Source organism: Lepidochelys kempii, chromosome 3, assembly GCF_965140285.1.
Source record: "Lepidochelys kempii isolate rLepKem1 chromosome 3, rLepKem1.hap1, whole genome shotgun sequence".
In the NCBI taxonomy this organism is placed as follows: Eukaryota; Metazoa; Chordata; order Testudines; family Cheloniidae; genus Lepidochelys; species Lepidochelys kempii.
The window spans coordinates 8,631,031-8,653,759 of record NC_136382.1 but is presented as its reverse complement, the minus strand read 5'-3'; the positions used below and the strand labels follow the sequence as shown (position 1 = coordinate 8,653,759).

Below are 22,729 nucleotides of genomic sequence, written 5' to 3'. Positions count from 1 at the left end.
TGCATATTGCTAGGTATTCCATCATTACAATTGTTTACATTAAAATGTAAAGGAAAAATTTACGTTGTTTATTTACAGTGTTACGCTTTATACGTATGTAAACATTCAAATTAATAATTTTCCTCAAGAAGTGCTAATAGTGGGCCACAATACCTATTGCAGCTGGGAAAAAAGTTTGGGAACCCTCCTGCTCTCGTGGACAAAAGACTGGATCTACGATTCAGCCATGACCCTAAGAACCCCTCAATGCCAACTGGCAAGGCAGGTACAAGAATATCCAGACCTTAGTCTGTACGATCTTATTCACCAAAGAATATCATGTGAAGTCTCAAACAAAAGCTGGTCGTTAACATTGTTATGAAACCTATGGAGATATTAGCTAAGGAGGTACATATCTATACTGAAAGTAAGTTCCTAAAGTCTGTATCGAGGCAGAGTTGACAAAAAGGTGTATTCACCTGTCTCTCTGTTGACATGTAAATTAAACATTGTAAGTAGGACTGTCGATTAATTGCAATGACTCACACGATTAACTCAAAAAAATTAATCGCGATTAAAAAAATGTAATTGCACTGTTAAACAGATTACAAATTGAAATTTATTAAATATTTTTGATGTTTTTCTACATTTTCAAATATATCTATTTCAGTTACAACACAGAATAAAAAGTGGACAGTGCTCACTTTATATTATTTTTATTACAAATATTTGCTCTGTAAAAATGATAAAAGAAATAGTATTTTTCAATTCTCCTCATACAAGTACTGTAGTGCAAACTCTTTATCACAACAGTGCAACTTACAAATGTAGAAATTATGTACAAAAAAACCCTGCACTCAAAAACAATGTAAAACTTTAGAGGCTACAAGTCCATTCTGTCCTACTTCTTGTTCAGCCAATCACTAAGAGAAACAAGTTTGTTTACATTTATGGGAAATAATGCTGCTCACTTCTTAATTACAATGTCACCTGAAAGCAAGAATAGGCGGTCACATGGCACTGTTGTAGCTGGCGTCGCAAGATATTTACGTGCCAGATGTGCTAAAGATTCGTATCATCGTTCCAGAGGACATGCTTCCATGCTGATGACGCTTGTTAAAAAAATAATGTGTTAATTACATTTGTGACTGAACCCCTTGAGAAAGAATTGTATGTCTTCTGCTCTGTTTTACCCACATTCTGCCATATATTTCATGTTATAGCTGTTTCAGATGATGACCCAGCACATGTTGTTCGTTTTAAGAACACTTTCACTGCAAATTTGACAAAATGCAAAGAAGATACCAATGTGAAATTTCTAAAAGATAGCTACAGCACTCGACCCAAGGTTTAAGAATCTGAAGTGCTGTCCAAAATCTGAGAGGGCCGAGGTATGGAGCATGTTTTCAGAAGTCTTAAAAGAGCAACAGTCTGATGCAAAAACTACAGAACCCAAACCACAAAAACAAAAATCAACCTTCTGCTGGTGGCATCTGACTCAGATGATGAAAACGAACATGCATCAGTCCGCACTGCTTTGGATCATTATTGAGCAGAACCTGTCATCAGCATGGACGCATGTCCTCTGGAATGGTGGTTGAAGCATCAAGGGACATATGAATCTTTAACACATCTGGCATGCAAATATCTTGCGATGCTGGCTACAATAGTCCTATGTGAATGCCTGTTCTCACTTTCAGGTGACACTGTAAACAAGAAGCAGGCAGCATTATCTTCTGCACAAGTAAACAAACTTGTTCATCTGAACAAGAAGTAGGACTGAGTGGACTTGTAGGCTCTAAACTTTTACATTGTTTTATTTTTGAATGTAGGGGGGTTTTGCACATAATTCTACATTTGTAAGATCAACTTTCATGATAAAGACACTGCACTACAGTACTTGTATTAGGTGAATTGAAAAATACTATTTCTTTTGTTTTTTACAGTGCAAATATTTGTAATCAAAATAATAATATAAAGTGGGCACTGTCCACTTCGTATTCTGTGTTGTAACTGAAATCAATATATTTGAAAATGTAGAAAACATCCAAAAATATTTAAATAAAGGGTATTCTATTATTGTTTAATCATGTGACTAAGAAAATTAATCGCGATTAATTTTGTTAATTGTTTGACAGCCCTAATTGTAAGCTGATACAATGGAAACCCCACTTACATACAAAATCAACGGGGGAATGTGAAATAAGCACTCTGGAGAATAAGCTAAGGGAAGTTATCTAGGGCCAAATATAAAGAAAAGGCAAGGAAGACACCCCTTTATCCTGCATGTAGGAAGTAAACAGAGAGTGCATTTATAGTCATGAAAACAGGATCTCAAACAGGCTTGGTGGAAAACACTGCAGAAGATATGTGAGGTGATATAAATGTACTCAGACTGGAGGTTAACCTGTTATGGTTAATCTCTAGAAAGCAAGTTAGAATTTTGTTTTATATTAGCATCCTATTAGGCACTCAGGCATTCTCAGAATACCAGACATTACAGTACTTCTGGGAAAGGTGCAAGCCTGCCCCAGCTGGGGTGACCCTGCCTCCACCAGCATGACATAGTCATGCTGCTCGGGGAAACAGATGCCATTTTTAAGAGTGCACCGCTTTGCCACTGCCGGCATGAACTTGCACGCAAGGGCATGCTGGCGGGGGCAGGGCAGCATGCTCTTCAAAAAGGCATCCCCCCATCGGATAGTAGACAAAACCACATCCAGTTTTGTCTTGAGTACAAGACAGGGGGCAAACCCTAGAAAAGCAGAACTGTCCAATTTGATACCGGATGAGTGGCTTGCCTATTTTAAACCTGCTGTTTCTATTATCTTTACTCTCTATTTCTTAAAACTTTGGTAATAAACTTATGGATGGTGTTTTCACTATAAATATAGCTGAGTGCTGTGGTATTAAGCTGAGTGCTGATCCTGAGTCGTATCACACAAGCTGGGATATACACTATTCCCTTAGGGGCAGCAGACCTGGTATTTCTGCAAGTGTTCAGTAGAGAAGGGGTTGGACGCTACAGGTGAACACTTCAAAAGGGCTCGGGGATTGGGGGGCACCGACTGTTAACCTACAAGGCAAAGTAAGGGCTGGCACAGCACAGAGGAGAGTGTCTGGGTGGCTCGCAGGCTGGTGGCATCAAGGAGCTGACATCCAATTAAGCACAAGCAGGACTCCCTTGCCCTGGAGACAGAGGGATAACAAGGTGATTCACAGTCCTTGGTACCCCAAGAACCAACACATCAGGAGACATAGGTTCAACATCTTGCTCAGTTACAGACTTCCTTTGTGACCTTGGGCAAGTCATTTAATTTACCCTGTGCCTCAGGTCCCCATCTGTAAAATTGGGACAACACTACCCTTCCACACAGGGCTGCTTTGAGGAAATAATTCATTACAGATTACAAGGTACTCAAATACCATGGTGACAAGGACTATAGATGTAAATATATAGAGATAAAAAAATTAGACAAAAGCCAAATTGGAATGCATTTTGTATTTTGAAAAATTCTACTTAAATATATTTTTAGTTCCTTCTGTGATACTGAGTGAACTATCTGTCTGCTAATGTATTTAAAAATCACACAGTGACATTCAAAATTTCTATAGTGCTTATTCTAAAGCAATAATATTTGCCTGTGATTTTCTAAAATGTGTCTTTGCACCTATGTAGCGTGGGAAATCATGATCATGGTGTCAAGACTGACAAATGTGTTTGCAGCTTTGGTTTCCCAGAGGGCCATGCTTGTCGCTTCACAAAGAAAAAGCAACAGATAGCTCTATCTACTGTCCAAAAATCTGGGGCCTAATAGTATTCAGAAGCATTCCCTAATGACATAAATTGGTTCGTCTCTAAGGTGCCACAAGTACTCCTTTTCTTCTAGTGACATAAGGCTAAGCCAGGGTGGCCAACCTGAGCCTGAGAAGGAGCCAGAATTTACCAATGTACATTGCCAAAGAGCCACAGTAACACATCAGCAGCCCCGGTCAGCTCCCCTACCCCGCTCCCACCGCCTCCTACACACCGGCAGCCCCGCCGATCAGCGCCTCCCGATCAGCTGGTTCGTGGCATGCAGGAGGCTCTGCGGGGGAGGAGTGAGGGTATGGCAGGCTCCGGGGAGGGGGCGGGAAGGGGTGGAGCGGGGGCAGGGCCTCTGGCAGACTCAGGGGTTGAGCCGTGAGCACCCCCCGGCCTATTGGAAAGTTGGCGCCTGTAGCTCCAGCCCCGGAGTCGGTGCCTGGACAAGGGGCCGCATGTTAACGTCTGAAGAGCCGCATGGGGCTCCGGGGCCACAGGTTGGCCACCCCTGGGCTAAGCCATCAATTACTGCAAAACTGAAACCTCCATTTAATAAAATAAAATAAGTCAGGCCAGTGGCTCTCAACCTGCCCAGACTACTGTACCCCTTGCAGGAGTCTGATTTGTCTTGAATACTCCCCAAGTTCCACCTCTCTTAAAAATTACTTGCTTACAAAATCAGACATAAAAATACAAAAAAGTGTCACAGCACACTACGACTGCAACATTGCTGACTTTCTCATGCTTACCATCCAATGATGAAATAAATCAACTGAAATATAAACATTGCTCTTACGTTTCAGCGGATAGTATATAGGGCAGTATAAATAAGTCACTGGCTGTATGAAATTTTAGCTTGTCCTGACTTCACTGGTGCATTTTATGTAGCCTGTTGTAAAAGCAGGCAAATATCTAGACGAGCTGATGGCCTCTGGTTGAGAACCACTGAGTTAGGCTACAGGGTTGCAAAGATAACCTTCCGAATATGAACCAGTGCAGTGCTGTCCTTCGAGAGTCTGCTGCTGCTGTTTATAACTCTCCCAGCCAGCAGAGTGAATTTGACAAAGCTACGAGCCAGTTAAATTTCTACTATTAGGAATGCAGAGGGCAGCAATTAAATGGAGAGCAATCATGTGATCTTAAAGTCTGAATCAGAGCCAAGCACTGGAGCTCTTAGTGGAGGACATTCACCAAAACAGAGGCTGACAAGAGGGGAGCCAAATAAAAGGACAAAAAGGAAATGAGCTTTTAGCTTAGCATATATGGGTGGAGGGAGGAGTATGCTCAAGTGGGAAAAGCACAATCTCGGGAGCCAGGAACTCTAGTCCCACTGACTTGCTATTTGGCCATGGGAAAATCATGGCACTTCTGTGCCTCACTTTTCACATCTGTGAAATGGAACGAATTTTATTTCCCTACTTCCTTGAGGCCTTCTGAATCTTAATTCATAAGCATTGATAAAGTGCTTTGAGATCTTCTGACAGGTGGCTCCACGACAGCATAATCATAACTGAAAACATCTCCTAACTGAGTGAGAACAAACAATTTGCCCTCCCCGGCAAATGATACATACACAATGACATTCCACAGAAAATATTATGACTAAGGTTTAATTTGACTGGATTTAGACTCCACAAGAAGTCTTCCTCTTTGTCTCTAATAGAAGATAGTCAAGGAAGCTACAAGCTTTATGTCCTACAGGTTTTTTGTTTGTTTGTTTGTTTTAAATAAAAGGTGGATTCCTAGATTACTGTTGTACTTGAGGCAGTGGAAGAAGCTGAATAGAATACATCATAAAAAGATGCCACTGGGATCAGTTAAATCCAGCAATGGAAAGCACTGAGAAACGCTGGAGCCAAAACATAAAACTGGATTTAACTGGACATGTTCCATGGCAGGATGTCAATAAAAAGGGAACCTCATAAAGTAACAGCAATGTGGCTTATTGGTGCAGCCAATAAAGAAAGTGCTATTGGCCAGATACTCAGGTGAAGTAAATCAGTGTAGTTGTATTGAAATCAATGGAGTGATGCTGATTTATGTCAGCTGAGGCTCTGGCCTTGTATATGTAAACTCAGTCATAACCCCCTTCCCCCACCCCCAACACGTTGAGCCATAAAATTAATGAGAACTTTGCCTGTATATAGCACTGTTCATCTTCAAAGAGCTCTAGAACGATCAATAAGACTCTTCGCATCCTCTTGAGGTAAAGGCATTTTATGAAAGGGGAAACAGAGCCACAGGTTAAGCTATCTGCCCATGGCTACAGAATGAGACTAAACCATTAAAACCAAGATCACAGGGCAGAAGTTCCTGGCTCCCAGTCGCAGTCTCATACCGCTAGGCAGAAATTATCAGATTATTTAAGCAGCACAAGGGAGGTCACAGATTTATAGACTCCAAGGCCAGAAGGGACTGTTGTGATCATCTAGTCTAGTGGTCTCCAAAGTTTTTGGATCGTGCACCCCCACGGTGCTGCCAAAGCAAGGAGAGGGGAAGACCTACCGCAGGAATGCAGAGCTGCCGCCGAAGGGAAAAAAAAGGCAGAGTGCTATCCCGCAGTGCTCCTCCTGCCGCGCACCTCCGGGATCCTCTGGCGCACCCCACTTTGGAGACCACTGATCTAGTCTGACCTCCTGATAACGCAGGCCAGAGACCTGCCTCACAATAATTCCTAGACCGATCTTTTAGAAAAACATCCAATCTTGATTTTAAGATGGTCAGTGATAGAAAATCCACCAAGACCCTTTGTAATTTTTTCCATTTATTAATTACTCTCACTGTTGAAAATGTACTCCTTATTTTCTGTCTGAATTTCCAGCCATTGGAACATGCGATACCTTTCTCTGCTAGAGTGAAGAGCCCATGATTAACTATTTGTTCCCCATCTAGATACTGATAGACAGGAATCAAGTCACCCCTTAACCTTGTCTTTTTTAAGCTAAATAGTGCAGTATACTCAAAGCACCAATTCTCCACTGCCTTAGACCTTGACTCATCATTTACGCATATGCAAAGTTAGAGTGAACCATTAGCACCAGTGTGAATGAAAGCAGAATTCTGATTCAGTAGCATTTTATACCCACTTTGTACTGGGATAAATGGTGCACGGCAGTGCAAGATTCAGCTCCATAGGTGAAATCCTGGCTTCACCTAAATCAATGGGAGTTTTGAAGCTGACTTGGATTTCATTCACATATTTTAACCTGAAAAACAAGGGAGCAGAGTCTATAGTAGTTTATAGGAACGGCAAATCAGCATTCTATTCTCAGCTCTACTACTCATGTATTGTGCAATCATGATCAAGTTACTGAACATCAGATTCCCCCATCATCAAATGGAGAAAACAGCAATCTGACAGCGATGTTGCAAGACTGAATTAATGTTTGTGAAGCTTCCTTGAAGGAAAGATGCTACAGAAGAGCTAAGCGTTACTGCTACTACTACCCTGCTCAGAGAATAAGTCACCAGGGGAGACCAGAGCTGGAGTATAGGTGATGCGTGGGGGGAGGCAGAAGATGTGGGGTCACATGCCCCCCACCCCCCTCCAGATTTGCTGCTTGGCTTGTATTGAGCCTGCTCCATAACACTGCTGAAGCCAGGGGCTCTCACTCTGAGCCCCCCTCTCACACACACACCCTCTCTCACTATCTGCAGGCGTGGGTGGTCTCTAAACTGGATAGTTTAATTTACAATATATATCATGAGTGGAATAAAAATAAGCAGCTAAAGAGGAGGGGGGGGGACTCCAAGATGTCTTTGTTAGTTCTAAGTATTCAGGGAGAAAAGAGTTATTATTTGAGGTCCAGATTATTCATGAACTTTCAACAAATGCAGATCTGCCATTGCTACAAATTCACAAGCAGCTACTGAGACAAATGGATGTAATTTCTGTAATTTCATCTGTTGCAACTGCAAGCCAGAACAGAGGGTTTAACTAGCTTTTGCTTTGTGCTTAGCTTCATTTCTGAGTCCTGCAACTAGACACATTGTCATAGTGAAAATTTGCTTAGGTTTGCATGTTAGTAGGTATGGCTTTGGCTAGGCTAAGCTTTACAATGTAGAGTTGACCACTCATTGTACGGGTTTGGTGAAACCAATTTTTTAATGAGGGATCATCTTGTTGCTTGCAGCCTATGTTAAAGCCACTAGTTCTATGGAAAAGATATCCTCAAAATGAACAGTTGGCTGCACATTTTGTTATAGTATCTTTCTTTTTTCTTTAAATGTTGCTTCCAAGTTTGCAACAGCTGGCATGAGATCTTTCCTTTGGTTTAGACAGAGTCAATTTTCATCTGGTCTTTCTCTTGAAAGTATCACCCTGATTTGTATTGTCTTTTCCTTTTGAATTTTCAGTTCTCCCTTCTCTGGGTTCCATGCGTGCACGCTCTCATGTTTTTTAATCTCCTATACCTCTTATTAAGAGTTTCTTCATTCATTCACACACACACACACACACTTTTGCTGAGAGAAAACAATAGGACGCAGGGGAAGTCCCACTAGAAGGAAACATTAAAGACCTCAGGCCCAGAACTAGCTGAAGCCTTTAGCCCACTGCCTGAAAGAATCAGTGCAGGACTGGTGATCTCCAATTCCCACTGAACTACAAGCTTCCCCAGCCCCAGTCTCCACTGGGTCCTAACAGCAAACCGTGGGGGCTGTTTTTAAACAGATCAGTAGGTGTAATGCCAATGACGAGTTCCGGCCTGAAAAAGGAGTGATGGGCACTGCCCAGCGAGATGACACAAGGCACATGGGGAGAGGGGCTGTTAAACCCAGACATCAGTTTAAATTGGAAGCTCTTTGGGGTATGGATCCCCTTTTTGTTCTGTGTTTGTACAGCAGCTAGCTCAGCGGGGTCCCAGCCCGTGGCTGAGGTTCAAATAAGGTTGCCAACCCTCACGGTTTCGCCGGGAGTCTCCTGCAATCAGGCTCTATCTCCCAGAGGCTACTGCAGCCAAACCCAGAGATTTTGGGCGCTAACAGTCCGGCAGCACAGTGGGGCTCAGACAGGCTTCTGGAAGCAGCCAGCACCATCCTTGCAGCCTCTGGGAGGGGGGGGTAGAAGGGTACCTGCACACTACCCCACCCCGAGCGCCGACTCCGCAGCTCCCATTGGCTGGGAACTGTGCCCAATCAGAGCTGCGGGGGCAGTGCCTACGGGCAGGGGCAGCGTGCAGAACTCCCTGCCCCCCCACCACCTAGGAGCCGCTGCCAGAGGGATGTGCCGGTCACTTTCAGGAGCTGCCCGAGGTAAGCGCTGCCCCCTTCACCCCAAACCCCTGCTCCAGCCCAGAGCCCACACCGAAACTCCCTCCCAGAGCCCGCACCCCAAACCCCTGCTCCAGGTTTAGCTCAGAGCCCCCTCCCACATCCAATCTCCCTATCAGAGCCCGCACCCCAACTCCCTGCCCCAGGCTCAGCCCGAAGCCACCTCCTACACTCCGAACCCCTCAATCCCATCCCCCAGCCCAGAGCCTGCAACCCTTCCCATACTTCAATCCCCTGCCCCAGCCCAGTGAAAGTGAGTGAGGGTGGGGGAGAGTGAACAATGAAGGGAGGGGGGCTAGAGTGAGTGCGGGCGGGGCCTTGGAGAAGGGGCGAGGCAAGGATGTTTGGGTTTGTGCCATTAGACAGTTGGCAACCGTAGGCTCCAAGGTGCTGCGGTAATACAAATAATAAAAACCAAAGAGGGAAAAATGTGGATGGTGGTGTGGGTACAGGATCAAAACAAGGGATCCAGTGGGGGGTGACACCAAGCATAGGAAAGTGGACAAAGCCTGCTGCTCCGTGAAGGAGCCCAAGGACTCAGCCAATGCTACCCACAGGAATTCTGTCTGGAAGCATGCACAGACAAAGGACCGTTAAAGGACCCCAACATTCGGGGAGAACCCTCCTGGCCAGCATCCTCCTCCTGTTCTAATGGATGGCCACCTTGGCCAGCACCAGGCAGCCAATGGAAAGGTCACAAAAGTGCCAGATCAACAGTCCCAGACACTGCAAACTTCTGTTTATCCACAGCGCAAGCAGCAGTCGTGAGAACTCCCCACACTGCCTCTAAGTGGGTCTGCTTTGATCGGAAAGAACTACGTCTAGCAGTAATAGACGAAGTTAGTCTCCATGATGTATTAAGTCTGTGGCCTCCCACCCACCCGGGACAGACAATAAGGTGCCAATTCGTGCCAACTCTAATGTAGACACTTGTCCAATGTGTGCTGAACAGTGACCTTCCAACTCATTATACACAGACCATGTACCATCAGGTGGTGACATCCACAGATCACTATTTACCTCAGCTTGACTCAAATCAGTGACCTAGAGAGGTCCCATTGCCAATGGCCTCGGCCATCAAGTTATTTCCTCTTTTTAGAAAACTGCTTCAACACACTGAGAATTATTTTCCCCCTTGGTTAATAGCACCATTGTCCCTATTTTTTTCCTCTTTTAACCTCAGAGAAGGGAAAAAGGCCCAATTCAGAGTTCGCCTTGTGTTCCTGATCAATAAGCAGGCTGCCTGAAGTTACACGACCCCTTTACAGTTTTGAGGGTAGTCATAGGATTGATTTGGCCAGCAATAAAAGGACAGAACACTTATGCTCAAAGCTTGTGCCAAGCCACAAAGAGTCAAGATAGATAACGTAATGAGCTGGCTAGTGTATATATGTACTACTTCCCCCTACCTCCTGGAAAACACGTGACAGATATTGAAAGCGTGACGGATGTTCATCACATTGTTTGATGCCCTACTACAGTGGTTTTCAACCTGTGGTCCACAGACTCCTAGCGGTCCGCGGACTATGTCTAAGGTTTCTAAAGGGGTCCACACCGCCATTCAAAATTTTTTAGGGGGCCTGCAAATGGAAAAAACTGTTGAAAAACACTGCACTACCGGATGGCGCTCAGAGACTATGGTGAAAGCACAGTGTAAGAACCTTTACAGAACAGAATCAGAACTGCTCAGATGTATGTCACAAGTCCTGTACTGCTAAACACATAATGGAGATTTTCCTTTAGCACAAAAGACAAGGGCCTCTTTGAGCAGAAAGCCTCGGTCCTGTCTTCTGCTGAAGTGAACTTCCTAGTGACCACAGACTGCAACCAAGTGACAAACAGGAAGTGTTTAGGTGGACACAGATTTATTACAACATGCAGAAGCATTAAGATCTGCCTCCCTCAGACCCTCATCTAAGTTAGGAAAATGATGAACTACAGTCACTGTGATGCGATATGTTGATGAATGAAGAATATTCTACCCCCGTCTCCACATTTCAGTGATAGGTTTGAGACCAGGCAGCAATATCATCCCTTGTAATTGATGAGCTCAGATGTTTTCACCCTTAATATCTATATTATTTAATTACATACATCCGAAGTCGGAACTTCCCCAGTGGGTAAAATTATCCAAAAGACAACCAGTCTGCTGGAGAGTTTTATTACCAGACCAGAAGAAGAAATGAGGGTGTTCACCCAGCAGCTGTGAAGAGGTCGGTTCCATGATAGGAAGCTATCTATGACGAAAACATCTCCCCCTTGTTTTATTGTAGCTCTGCCCTAGCAGCCATGTAGTTACAGCTGTGACATGACATGTCCAATGTAAGCTCCTATTTCCAGGGGTCAGAATAACCTAGGGGTGGGGAGGAGAAAAACACTCCACACTTTTTGAGGCTGAAATGTCTCCTGCTCATTCTCAGTCCAGAAGCTAATTTCTTTTTGTTTTTAAAAGTTTGATAACTCTGCATCAGCCAAGTCGATTCTTATCTGAACGTGTTGGTGATGGAGAGGCTTTTTAACTAGTTGAAGTTTTTAGTTCCTTTTGTTTTTCACAACACTGCAAGTGGGCAGCACAGCTGAGAATAGGTTGTGTGTCCCTGTTGAAACCATTAGAGAACATATTGCCTCTTTGCGGGGAAAAATATTTATCCTTCCTGTACTCCTTAAAAAGGCAGGTCAACTAGGAGCAAACATTTATCAGTCTCAATTGAATTGAGTGTTCCCACACACCTCTGATTTCTGCAGAGTCAGCTGGATTTAAAAGACAATGTGGGTCACCTTTGAAGTATTTCCATACTTCATTGTGCAAGCTCCTAATCGCTACAATATATTTTTCACGTCTTCAATGGGAATTATGATCCAGCTTAATGTGGTGGATTTATACATGTTTCCCCTTGAAAGCGAGAGCTATAGAATTAAATTTCTTTCACTTACGTAGATATAATTCACTCCAAAAGAAAACTCCAAGAAACTTACAAGCCTCTCAAAAGAAGGATTTATAACAGATTGTCCTTCTCCGTCTTTTCCCTTAGCTGAGACAATACATGCAGTAGCATAATTGTCTTTTAAGTAGCTCCATAGTGACACAGGGGACAATGCAACTGAAACCTTGCAAAGATTTATATAGGTTTTAATCTTGCCTTCAGGGGTTTAAATGCTACCACCACAGCCCCCCAAGGTGCTTGGGCCCCACTGAACCCAGAAGTAGCAGTTCAACAGGAGCCTGAGACAGCTGGCCCATGAGGGAAGAGGAGAGAAGGCAGCTGATGTGAAAACAGGCCACACTCAGCTGAAGAGGAGTGAGCTAGGCAGAGACCAGTTGCCTGTGGAGAAACAGGCACAAATGCAGCCACTGCTAAGCAGAAAGCTTGGCGGAAAGGTCTTGGAAAAGAGAAGCGGGAACGTTAGGGGATGAAGGAGTTTGGAAAGAGAAGCGTTCATCTGAGCATGTGAGGGGACAGTTGGAAGAGAGAGCGTATAGTTTTGTTTTGTTTTTTAAAAAACAACCCTAAGGGAAACATTTCAAGGCAGGAACATGAGCCAATTTTGCAGAACTGGGAGTGGTTTTGGCTTCTAAGGTTTGGCTTGAAATGATTTTCAACAACAGATTTTTCTTTTCAAGGATTTGCATGTGATACATGTTACATTATTACAACCACTGGGGTCTGCTTGGGCTCGATTATACTGTCAGTTGCATACAACGCTTATTGCTCCCGTGGGAGTTACCAGTGCTGCCAACCCCAGGTGTTCAAAAAACAAGTCAGGACCAAAATATAATGAAGGGGAAAAAAAAGTGGGGCTCCTTTTCTTTGCCTTCTGGGTTTTCAGCCTTGGGGAGGGAGGTAACTTTTGTAGTTCTCCTCTGCAATCTTGCACTTTTTTTTAGCTTTCCTTTGCAACCAAGAGGGCTAAAAATAGAAGCTGAAAATTTTGCATAGTCACATGACTCCAGGAGCTGGAGCTTTTGTTATTTCTTAAACAACCACAAGGCTCACAATAAAACCATGAACGTCGGAAACACCGGGTTGCACTTGAACACAGCAGCCAAGGTAATGTTTAGTTCACTCAGATGCAATTGCATTGCTAACAAGTTTGGCTGCAGCTGCCCCATCAGATATTTATTTCTGAGTCTACAGTATATCTTGGACCCCAGTTTGGGCCTTATGTGTGTGGCCAAGGCGGGGTCAGAACCATTCAAAGTTGTGTAGCAAACTGCTTTTCTCCACAGAAACTTGTTAAGGTGACTTTTTTTTTAAAAAAAAAAAGCTTGTTCACCCAGTTAAAATTAAAACAAATTTCCATCCTCACCCCATTCCCCCTCCACACCTGAAAAAGTTGTGGGGAGGGGAAAGGCACTATCTTATTGAGGATTAGCCACTCAGAGTTTGATCATTTTAAAAGGCAGCCTGTTTTCGAGGTTAGGCTTAGGAGCCATTGGCCATTATCTTTGAAAACTCGTGGCGAACCGGGGAAGTCCCGGATGACTGGAAAAAGGCTAATGTAGTGCCAATCCTTAAAAAAGGGAAGAAGGAGGATCCTGGGAACTACAGGCCAGTAAGCCTCACTTCAGTCCCCGGAAAAATCATGGAGCAGGTCCTCAAAGAATCAATCCTGAAGCACTTACATGAGAGGAAAGTGATCAGGAACAGTCAGCATGGATTCACCAAGGGAAGGTCATGCCTGACTAATTTAATTGCCTTCTATGATGAGATTACTGGTTCTGTGGATGAAGGGAAAGCAGTGGATGTATTGTATCTTGACTTTAGCAAAGCTTTTGACACGGTCTCCCACAGTATTCTTGTCAGCAAGTTAAGGAAGTATGGGCTGGATGAATGCACCATAAGGTGGGTAGAAAGTTGGCTAGATTGTCGGGCTCAACGGGTAGTGATCAATGGCTCCATGTCTAGTTGGCAGCCGGTGTCAAGTGGAGTGCCCCACGGGTCGGTCCTGGGGCCGGTTTTGTTCAATATCTTCATAAATGATCTGGAGGATGGTGTGGATTGCACTCTCAGCAAATTTGCGGATGATACTAAACTGGGAGGAGTGGTAGATACACTGGAGGGCAGGGATAGCATACAGAGGGACCTAGACAAATTGGAGGATTGGGCCAAAAGAAATCTGATGAGGTTCCATAAGGATAAGTGCAGGGTCCTGCACTTAGGACGGAAGAACCCAATGCACAGCTACAGACTAGGGACCGAATGGCTAGGCAGCAGTTCTGCGGAAAAGGACCTAGGGGTGACAGTGGACGAGAAGCTGGATATGAGCCAGCAGTGTGCCCTTGTTGCCAAGAAGGCCAATGGCATTTTGGGATGTATAAGTAGGGGCATAGCGAGCAGATCGAGGGACGTGATCATCCCCCTCTATTCGACATTGGTGAGGCCTCATCTGGAGTACTGTGTCCAGTTTTGGGCCCCACACTACAAGAAGGATGTGGATAAATTGGAGAGAGTCCAGCGAAGGGCAACAAAAATGATTAGGGGTCTGGAACACATGACTTATGAGGAGAGGCTGAGGGAACTGGGATTGTTTAGTCTGCAGAAGAGAAGAATGAGGGGGGATTTGATAGCTGCTTTCAACTATCTGAGAGGTAATTCCAGAGAGGATGGTTCTAGACTATTCTCAGTGGTGGAAGAGGACAAGGAGTAATGGTCTCAAGTTGCAGTGGGGGAGGTTTAGGTTGGATATTAGGAAAAACTTTTTCACTAGGAGGGTGGTGAAACACTGGAATGCATTGCCTAGGGAGGTGGTGGAATCTCCTTCCTTAGAAGTTTTTAAGGTCAGGCTTGACAAAGCCCTGGCTGGGATGATTTAATTGGGTATGGGTCCTGCTTTTGAGCAGGGGGTTGGACTAGATGACCTCCTGAGGTCCCTTCCAACCCTGATATTCTATGATTCTATGTCTAAATCTTTCTTGTGAAACCAAAATGAAAAACATAATTCTTTCAAAAACAAATTCTTCCCTCGACCTAGCTACCACCTGTCGGGGAGGTGGATTATCTACGCTGACAGGAGAACCCTGTGTTGGCATAGATAATGTCTACACTGAAGCGCTAGAGAGGCGCAGCTATGCCACTGTAGCATTTTAAGTGTAGACAGGCCCTTAGACCAGTGGTTTTCAACCTTTTTTCATACACAGATCTTTAAAAAATTTCAAATGTCACTGTCGGACCCTTTGGAAATCTTAGACATAGTCTGCAGACCCCACAGGCCGCAGACCACAGGTTTCAAACCACTGTTCTGTGGTAACAACAAACTTTCGTGGACCCCTCACACATAGTCTGTGGATCCCCAAGGGTCTGCTGACCACAGGCTGCAAACCACTGCCTTAGGCTCTGAGAGCCTGATCTGCAAGGTGCTTAGTTCCTCCTGAGAGAGACAGAGCAACTTCCATTTACTGATGGGACTTGAAGTCACCAAGAACATTCAGCACCAGATAGCATCGAGTCCTTATACGAGTTTGGAACAATTTTCTGCCAAAGTTTGTTAATGGTGCTAGTTACGTTCCCTTTCAGAACTTGCTGGTTATTGAATTTCTCCGACTTCTGAGACAATTCTGTTGCTTTTTAAACTATCTTCTAAAAAACTGGGGAGGGAGGACTTTAAAAGGATGGCAGCGCAGTAGGTATTAAATAAACATCTCATCTATATTTAAAACTGGGTTTGATCTTTACTGTTTTCATTCCATCCTCCACGTCTTGACTTGTAATTTCTTCTGTTGCTTGTGTGTGTGGTGGGTTGGATTGGGTTTTTTAAACATACTGCTTCAACTAATTTTTTGATCAATTATTAAAAACATTGCTCTCCTTTTTCATTCTCTGCTCCCAACAGAAAGTGCAGCTGGAAAGAAAGTTGAACTGGAAAGATTATTTTAAAACAAAATATTTTGAAAAGAAATCCTACAATCCCAGGACAACAACAGAAAATATCTTTAATGATGGAAGTTACAGCTTCGGCCCCCATCCTGCAATCAGACTGAAAGCCAGCAAACCTCTTTACTGGGGATCTGCCCAAGTGGATCTGATTACAGGATTGGTGGCATAATTTTAAAAAAACAAATGTATTGACCCTTCCCGTACGTTTTCCTGCATTACTGTCAGCATCAGTAATGCTGTAACAAATCCTTGGCCGCGTTGGAATTTCATGACTGCCACTGCACTCGGCACCGAGAACTTCATGGCGACAAGAATGACAGGACTCAGATCTTTGTGTCCCCAAAGCACATGAGGGAAGGCAGCGTGAGAAACAAGAGCTAAAAGGAAATTTGTTACCATATGAATACCGTGCCAGCAGTGCTCGGCGCATGTTTTGCTACAGTCCTGTCAGAGAACCTACAATCTGAACGGACAACACGCAGTCAGAGGAAGTGGGGTGGGACGTAACGAAGAGGGCTGTGATTGAACAGCGAAGTTAAGCATACATCACTCACCCAGCGCCTACACTCGCACTGTGTTCACCTAAGTAGGTTGACCACGGCTCTGCATCACGTGGGGAGCTGGTGATATTGTGCCACTGTAACAGGACTGTTAGATTGGCAGGAGACAAATTTGAGTGTAGACACTGGCATATCTCAGCCGAAGCCAGCGGACTTACGTCGACCTAACTTTGTAGCGTAGACCAGACTTAATTCTGGTTGTTGGGTTAGTGTGTGGGGGCTGGGGTGCGTCAGTGTCCTGTGATATACAGATCGAAATAGATGATCTGGAGGTCCCTTCGGGCCTTGAATTCTATGACTATGTTAGTTCAAAGATTTTATTTGATGTTTTTAAATCAAAGTACTGTTATTTAAGAGAGAATCTCCATTAACAGGTAGCAGTACAGAGTCTATGGCAGCGTGGAACAGTTCCAATTCCATCCACTGGAGGATGGTAGTACACATACAATGACCAATTCATTGCGATATCAGCACTCATATAGCACTTCACAACTTCAAAGCACTACGCAATTAATAGCCGCAACGACCAAGTAGTATTATTTCCCATTTAATAATGGGAACTAAGGCACAGAGGGAAACTGACATGCCCACGGTCACACAACAAATCAGTGTGAGAATCAAAATTAGAGCTCAAGAGTTTCTGGCTCCCAACCCTGTGCTCAACCCACACCTCTCGACAGGGAGTTAGACTAGCAAATGCATGTATGTAGGAATAAAAATTTAACCAATTTCAATGTGAGCCTTTCTAGTGCTCACACCCTGCACACAGATATCCGGGAGTCTGTGCATTCATAAAAAGAGCTGTAAGAGACATTGCCTCTTGTCTAGTCTCCAGTGTAGGATTGCTTCCAGCAACAGATTACTCAATGTTATGTCTAGTCTAGTCTTAAACGACCCAAGCAATGGGGCTTCCACCACTTCCCTTGGGAGACTGGTCCACAGCCTCCTAGGACTGAGTGTTACCAAGTTTAGGCTTGAATGGGCCAAATTCAGCATTAGTGTAATTCCACTGACATCAATTACATTCAGCACAAGGGAAACGTTTTCTGGTTATTGAGCCAAACTCAGAGCTGGCACAGACTAGGGTAAGCACAGAGTTGTCCCCACTTACACGACCTCCCTCTGCAGCACTTGCAAGAACAAAGCTGCACCCTGTTTGCATCCAGATCCACTTGTGTCTCCTAGTCGGACCTGCTGAGTGAAGATAAACGTCAACTCGCCCCATGCTGCTGCAGATGACTTGATGCAACTCCCTCCCCTCCACCTCAGGCACTTGGCTGGCAAGACCGAACTATTCAGGCAATGCATGGGTGTGTGTGTAGATGGCAGCTCCAAAGCACCAGATAAGCCCTATGCATTTCTAACTACAGCGTTAGAACTGGGAAGCAGCGCTAGGAGTGCAGAGCCAGGACCTGGCTGAGCCACAGGCCAGGACTCTATGCTACTGCACAGGTCACCTGCCTGCTTCTCTGTGCGGAGTGGCCTCCCCCAGGCCAATTCATCACCCACCTTTGAAAGGAGATTTGAGATGCACCTGAAACAGTCTCCCCCACTCGACCCAGCACCCGTTTCAGCCTTCAAATCCCTACTCAAAATGCACTTTTCCAGGAGCCATTCCTTCCTTATTCTCCTCTCTGATGAGCTCTCCATACCCTCTTCATCTTATTTCACTCCAGCCAGGTCATCTAACGAAGCACCCCAGTCATAGGAGCAGAGGAAATGCCCTGTAGATAGCCCTCTGCTCTGATCTACGCCAATAGCCTGTTTTGACAGTGGCCAGAACCAGCCGCTTCCAAGGACAGCGCAAGAAACCCTGAAGTAGCCAGCTGGGGAATAACCAGCCTGCAGGAAAAGCGCCTTCCTGACCTTCATAGTTACAGAGTTTGGCGTCTGCTCTGAAGCATAAGGGCTCAATGTCCTTTTTCCACTCCTGCCTCTGTGCCCTCTTCTGCGTAACGTCCTTTGCACGAACAACCTCCCTATCCAGCCCCACCTTCGCCTTGGCCCTTTCCTCCTCCGGTCCCTATTTCAAACATACTTCTTCCAACAAGCTGGCCCACTGTAACCCTCCCCTCAGCAGGTGGCTGACATCCCCTAACTGTTCATTAACTAGACGAGTGCTCATTGCTTTTCGCTGCCTCCTTCGTATCGTCTACCTGGACTGGAAGGGAACCATGCCTTTCTCTGTGTCTGACCATCAACAGTGCCATACAAATAGGTAACCTGCCTCTCCTACATTGCGCAGGCTCTTGTGGATAGGAGATGTCTCGGACGCTGTCTTGCTGTATGAGCGCCATGCACGTGGACGGTGCCATGTCAATGATTTCTGGAAAGGATTCCAGCCTCATAGCAGAGTGTCCTCCCTCCGGCTTCCCCTTCTGCTGGCTCCTGGGCGGGTAGCCCTGCGGGAGTGGGAGAGGCACATTCCAGTGCTCTGCGGGAGTTCAAAGCTTGGTCAGACTCCAGCTTCCGGACCTGGCCAGGTCCTGCAGTGGTGGGCATGGCACAGGAACTTCTCTAAATCTTGCCAGAGAAAGGTGCCAGCTTCTTTGCTTTATAGCATCCACTGCCCTATGATCCCAGAGTGGCACAGAACATTAACTCTGCACCAAACCCTCGCCAGCACACCCAGCCCCGAATGGAATATAACAGCTACCACCACCACCACCAGTAATCACACTTGGCACTTACACAGCCCCTTTCATCTCAGGGTCTAACTGCTTTACGGACACCCCTGAGGGGCTGTTGTATTGGGACCTTGCAGCCAGCAGGACCTCAGCAAGTTGGTTTTAAAAAGTGAGGTGGGGAAGGAGGAGTGAAAGAAGAGCCTCTGAAAGACAGACTGCAGCTTCCTCAGAGGACAGGGAAGAAGTTTGTTCAGATGATTTTGTTTAAGACAATAAGAGACTGGAAACGAGTTTTAAAGGAAGATACTAGGTTGGACCATTTGCCCTTTAGTGAGCCCCAGTAGTCTGATGTGGTGGGAAAGATAAACAAATAAACCATGTGTTTCATGATGTAAGCTTCTGTCCTATTTTTGTTCCTGACAAAATTCCCTTTTTTCTTTTTTTAAATGTTGCTCTTTCTTGGTGCTTTCACACAGCTCTACAATTAAAAAAAAAAAACCCGTAGGTAATGTCTTGCTAATACGGCATTAGGCTTCTTCCAAATCTATCACCTCCAGACTCAGAGTTACAGGCCTATGCTGGAAGCATAATGTGCCAAGAGTACTGAGCCAGCAAGGGGGATGAGGGGAAAAGACAGAAGATTGTGCAATGACAGTGGGAGACTCGGAGTTCTGATTTTAGAAGCAGTATTATCTTCATTGAAAATAAATCAGAAGTGCCCTAATAATCCACATCCCAGCATGAGGAGTTAACATGAAAAGGAGATACAGATACCAATAAGAAGTGATGTGCAGGAGGAGGGATATCCTGAAACACCCATGTTCAAGCTAAAGGGAATTTGGGATAATTTTTCCATCCCCTCCTCTCTGGACATTGCTAAAATCATCCCTGCCAGGAAGGGCTTCTCTGCACCTCAAAAATGATTGCAAAAATCAAATTTTCCTTACTTTCCAAATGGCAAGGTTCTTTTAAAAGTAAGATTTGCCAGGGGAAGGATTCACTTGGGTTCGACTGTAACGTGACTGACTGCCATTCCCTTGCACTGAAGTGCTGTGTTATACCATCAACACGCTAACTGGACCAAAACCAGGGCTTGGTGAAGGGGTTGCAATCCTGAAGTTTCCCAAACTCCAGGTATTCGCTTTGACCCAAGCTTAATTTGACCCAGCATGATGGGTGGCTGTTGTTTTTTAAAAACAGACACAAATTCCAAACTGCCCCCCCATTCAGAATTGGGGGAGGAGAAGACAAGAGTCTTACACTGCCTTATCTTTAAACACCAGAGAGCCCCGATCTGAGAAGTATGTAGCTGCTTGAGCTTGCTTTAAAAATACATAATGATATGAGAGTACCGCAGCAAACTCTGCAGACTTTCCCTCACAGCTATGGTGGTACCATAGTAGGGTGACCAGACGTCCTGATTTTATAGGGACAGTCCCGATATTTGGGGCTTTTTCTTATATAGGTGCCAATTACCAACCGTCCCCCCCGTCCCGATTTTTCACATTTGCTCTCTGGTCACCCTGTACCATACCCACTCCTAGAGCGCCCTGCACTGTTGATATATTGGGAACTAGCTCCTGTCAAAAAGAAAAGGAGGACTTGTGGCACCTTACAGACTAACCCATTTATTTGAGCATAAGCTTTCCTGAGCTACAGCTCACTTCATCTGAATGCATATTGTGGAAAGTACAGAAGATCTTTTTATACACACAAAGCATGAAAAAAATGGGTGTTTACCACTACAAAAGGTTTTCTCTCCCCCCCACCCCACTCTCCCGCTGGTAATAGCTTATCTAAAGTGATCACTCTCCTTACAATGTAATGTAATGTACTCAACATAGCTCCTGTCAGTGTTTGGCTTTTCCCATTGCTGACACACACACACACACAGAGCAAGAAAGTTCTCTACGGGACCGCCGGGCCAGCCACACCAATGTAAAAGGGAGTGGCGGGAGGGGAATAAGGAGGCTGCCCGGCAGATCTGGGAGCGGGGGGCCGGGCAGACAGACGGAAGCTGGGCTTCAGAGCGGCAGGGTCCCCCGCGCTCCCCGGGGGGCGGGAGACTCCAGGCCCGGGGGGCGGGAGACTCCAGGCCCGGGGGGCGGCTGCCCCCGCGTGCTTCGCTTTCCCCGGCGCCGGCTGGCAGCCTCTCGCTCCGCGCCGGCCCAAAGAAACCCGGCCAGCGAACAAGGCGGAGCGGAGCGACAGCGAGCCCGGAGCAGAGCGGCTTCGGGCGGGACGTTTCCCTGCCTCTGGGGCTCGCGCGTGGCTTTTTTTTTTTTTTGGGAGGGGGGTGGGTTTACAAGACAAAAAAACAAAACAAAACACGACCCCCCCCCCGCCGCCGGCCGCGCTCCCGTCCTCGGAACGACTCGGCGTGGCAGCCGCCGCCCGCAGTCCCGCACACGCCGGGGGCCGGCTTCCCATCCCGCCCGTGCCCACCGCAGGGCACCGGGACACACGCCTGGGGGGGGGGGGGGGGGGGGGAGAAGAGTGCGCCCTGGCACGGACCCACACGCGCGTGCAACAAGCCCTAGCTCTTTACACCCGTGCGCCCTCCCCTGCGGCCACACACGAGCCAGCCGCCCGCCTCCCGCTCCGTGCGAAGCGGCCAGGGCTCCCCACCCCAGAGCCTCCGGCGGCAGGACAACCCCAACCGCGGCTCAGCCTGCCGCACCGGCCGACGCGCGCCCCCCATTCCTCCTCTCCCACCCCTCCGGCAGCCGCTGGGAGAGGGGAGCCATGTCCGGACAACCCCAGCCTCGCAAGCACGCGAGGCGAGCCCGCCTCCAGCCCTTACCTGCCGGCGGCGGGGAGCAGGGCCGCCAAGCGTGCAGGGCGCTGCAGGCGCCGGGGAGGCTGGTGGGCCGGCGGAGAAGGCTCGCGCCGCTTTCCCCGCCCGCCGGCCGCCCCCCGGCTCTCAGCTCCCTGGCGGCGGCGGCGGCGGCGGCGGCATTGTGCAACGATCCCCGGGCGCGGAGCCGGAGCCAGCGGCAGCCACCCGGCCCATGGTGCATTGTGGGAGGCCGCTGCGAACCAGCGAGGGGAAGGCGACTCCTGGCGGAGATGCGGGGCGGGTGGGGAAAGGCCGCGTTGCCCGGGGTCGGGTTGAAGCAAGGGGGGGGGGGGGGCCGTCCTGGCGGCGCTTCAGAGAGGGACACGTTTATTTGGGCCTAAGCTTTCGTGGGCTAAAAGCCCCTCGTTGTTTTTGCTGATACAGACTCGCGCGGCCACCCCTCTGGAAGAAGGGGGCTGAGGACTGTGGGCGCTGGGGAGGGGACATCGAATGGGCCCTTAGCCTGAGAGGGGACCCCCCCCCCGTGTGATCTATGCAGAACAGCCTCCATGATCAGACCCGCCTGGTGAAGGCAGAGGCCACCCCCTGTGAGCTTTAGAGTCAGTGGCTGTTTCCAGGCCTGGCTGTGTCACACCATTGTAGGTGCTGGGGGTTGGGGTGAGAGGCTCTGGAGGAACCACATTCAGGGCGAAGGAGGCCCACCTGAGGCAAGATACGCGGCCCCCACAGGGTGACCGTGTTTCCTTAAATTGAAAACGGGACACCGGGTACGTGACCGCGGCAGGCGTCTCAGGGTCAGCCCCGTGCTGCCT

The 22,729-nt window shown here is 46.8% G+C and overlaps 1 protein-coding gene across 2 annotated transcripts in view; it reads right to left on the bottom strand.

Annotated features, from left to right (window-relative positions):
- Window positions 1-22,130, bottom strand: part of EXTL3 (exostosin like glycosyltransferase 3) — a 224,682-nt gene extending 202,552 nt beyond the window's left edge. For both annotated transcript variants that reach the window (XM_073335627.2, XM_073335629.2), the window contains exon 1: window positions 21,921-22,130. The gene's annotated coding sequence lies outside the window, so the exon portion shown is untranslated. The remainder of the gene's footprint in view (window positions 1-21,920) is intronic.
- Window positions 22,131-22,729: the final 599 nt, after the last annotated feature.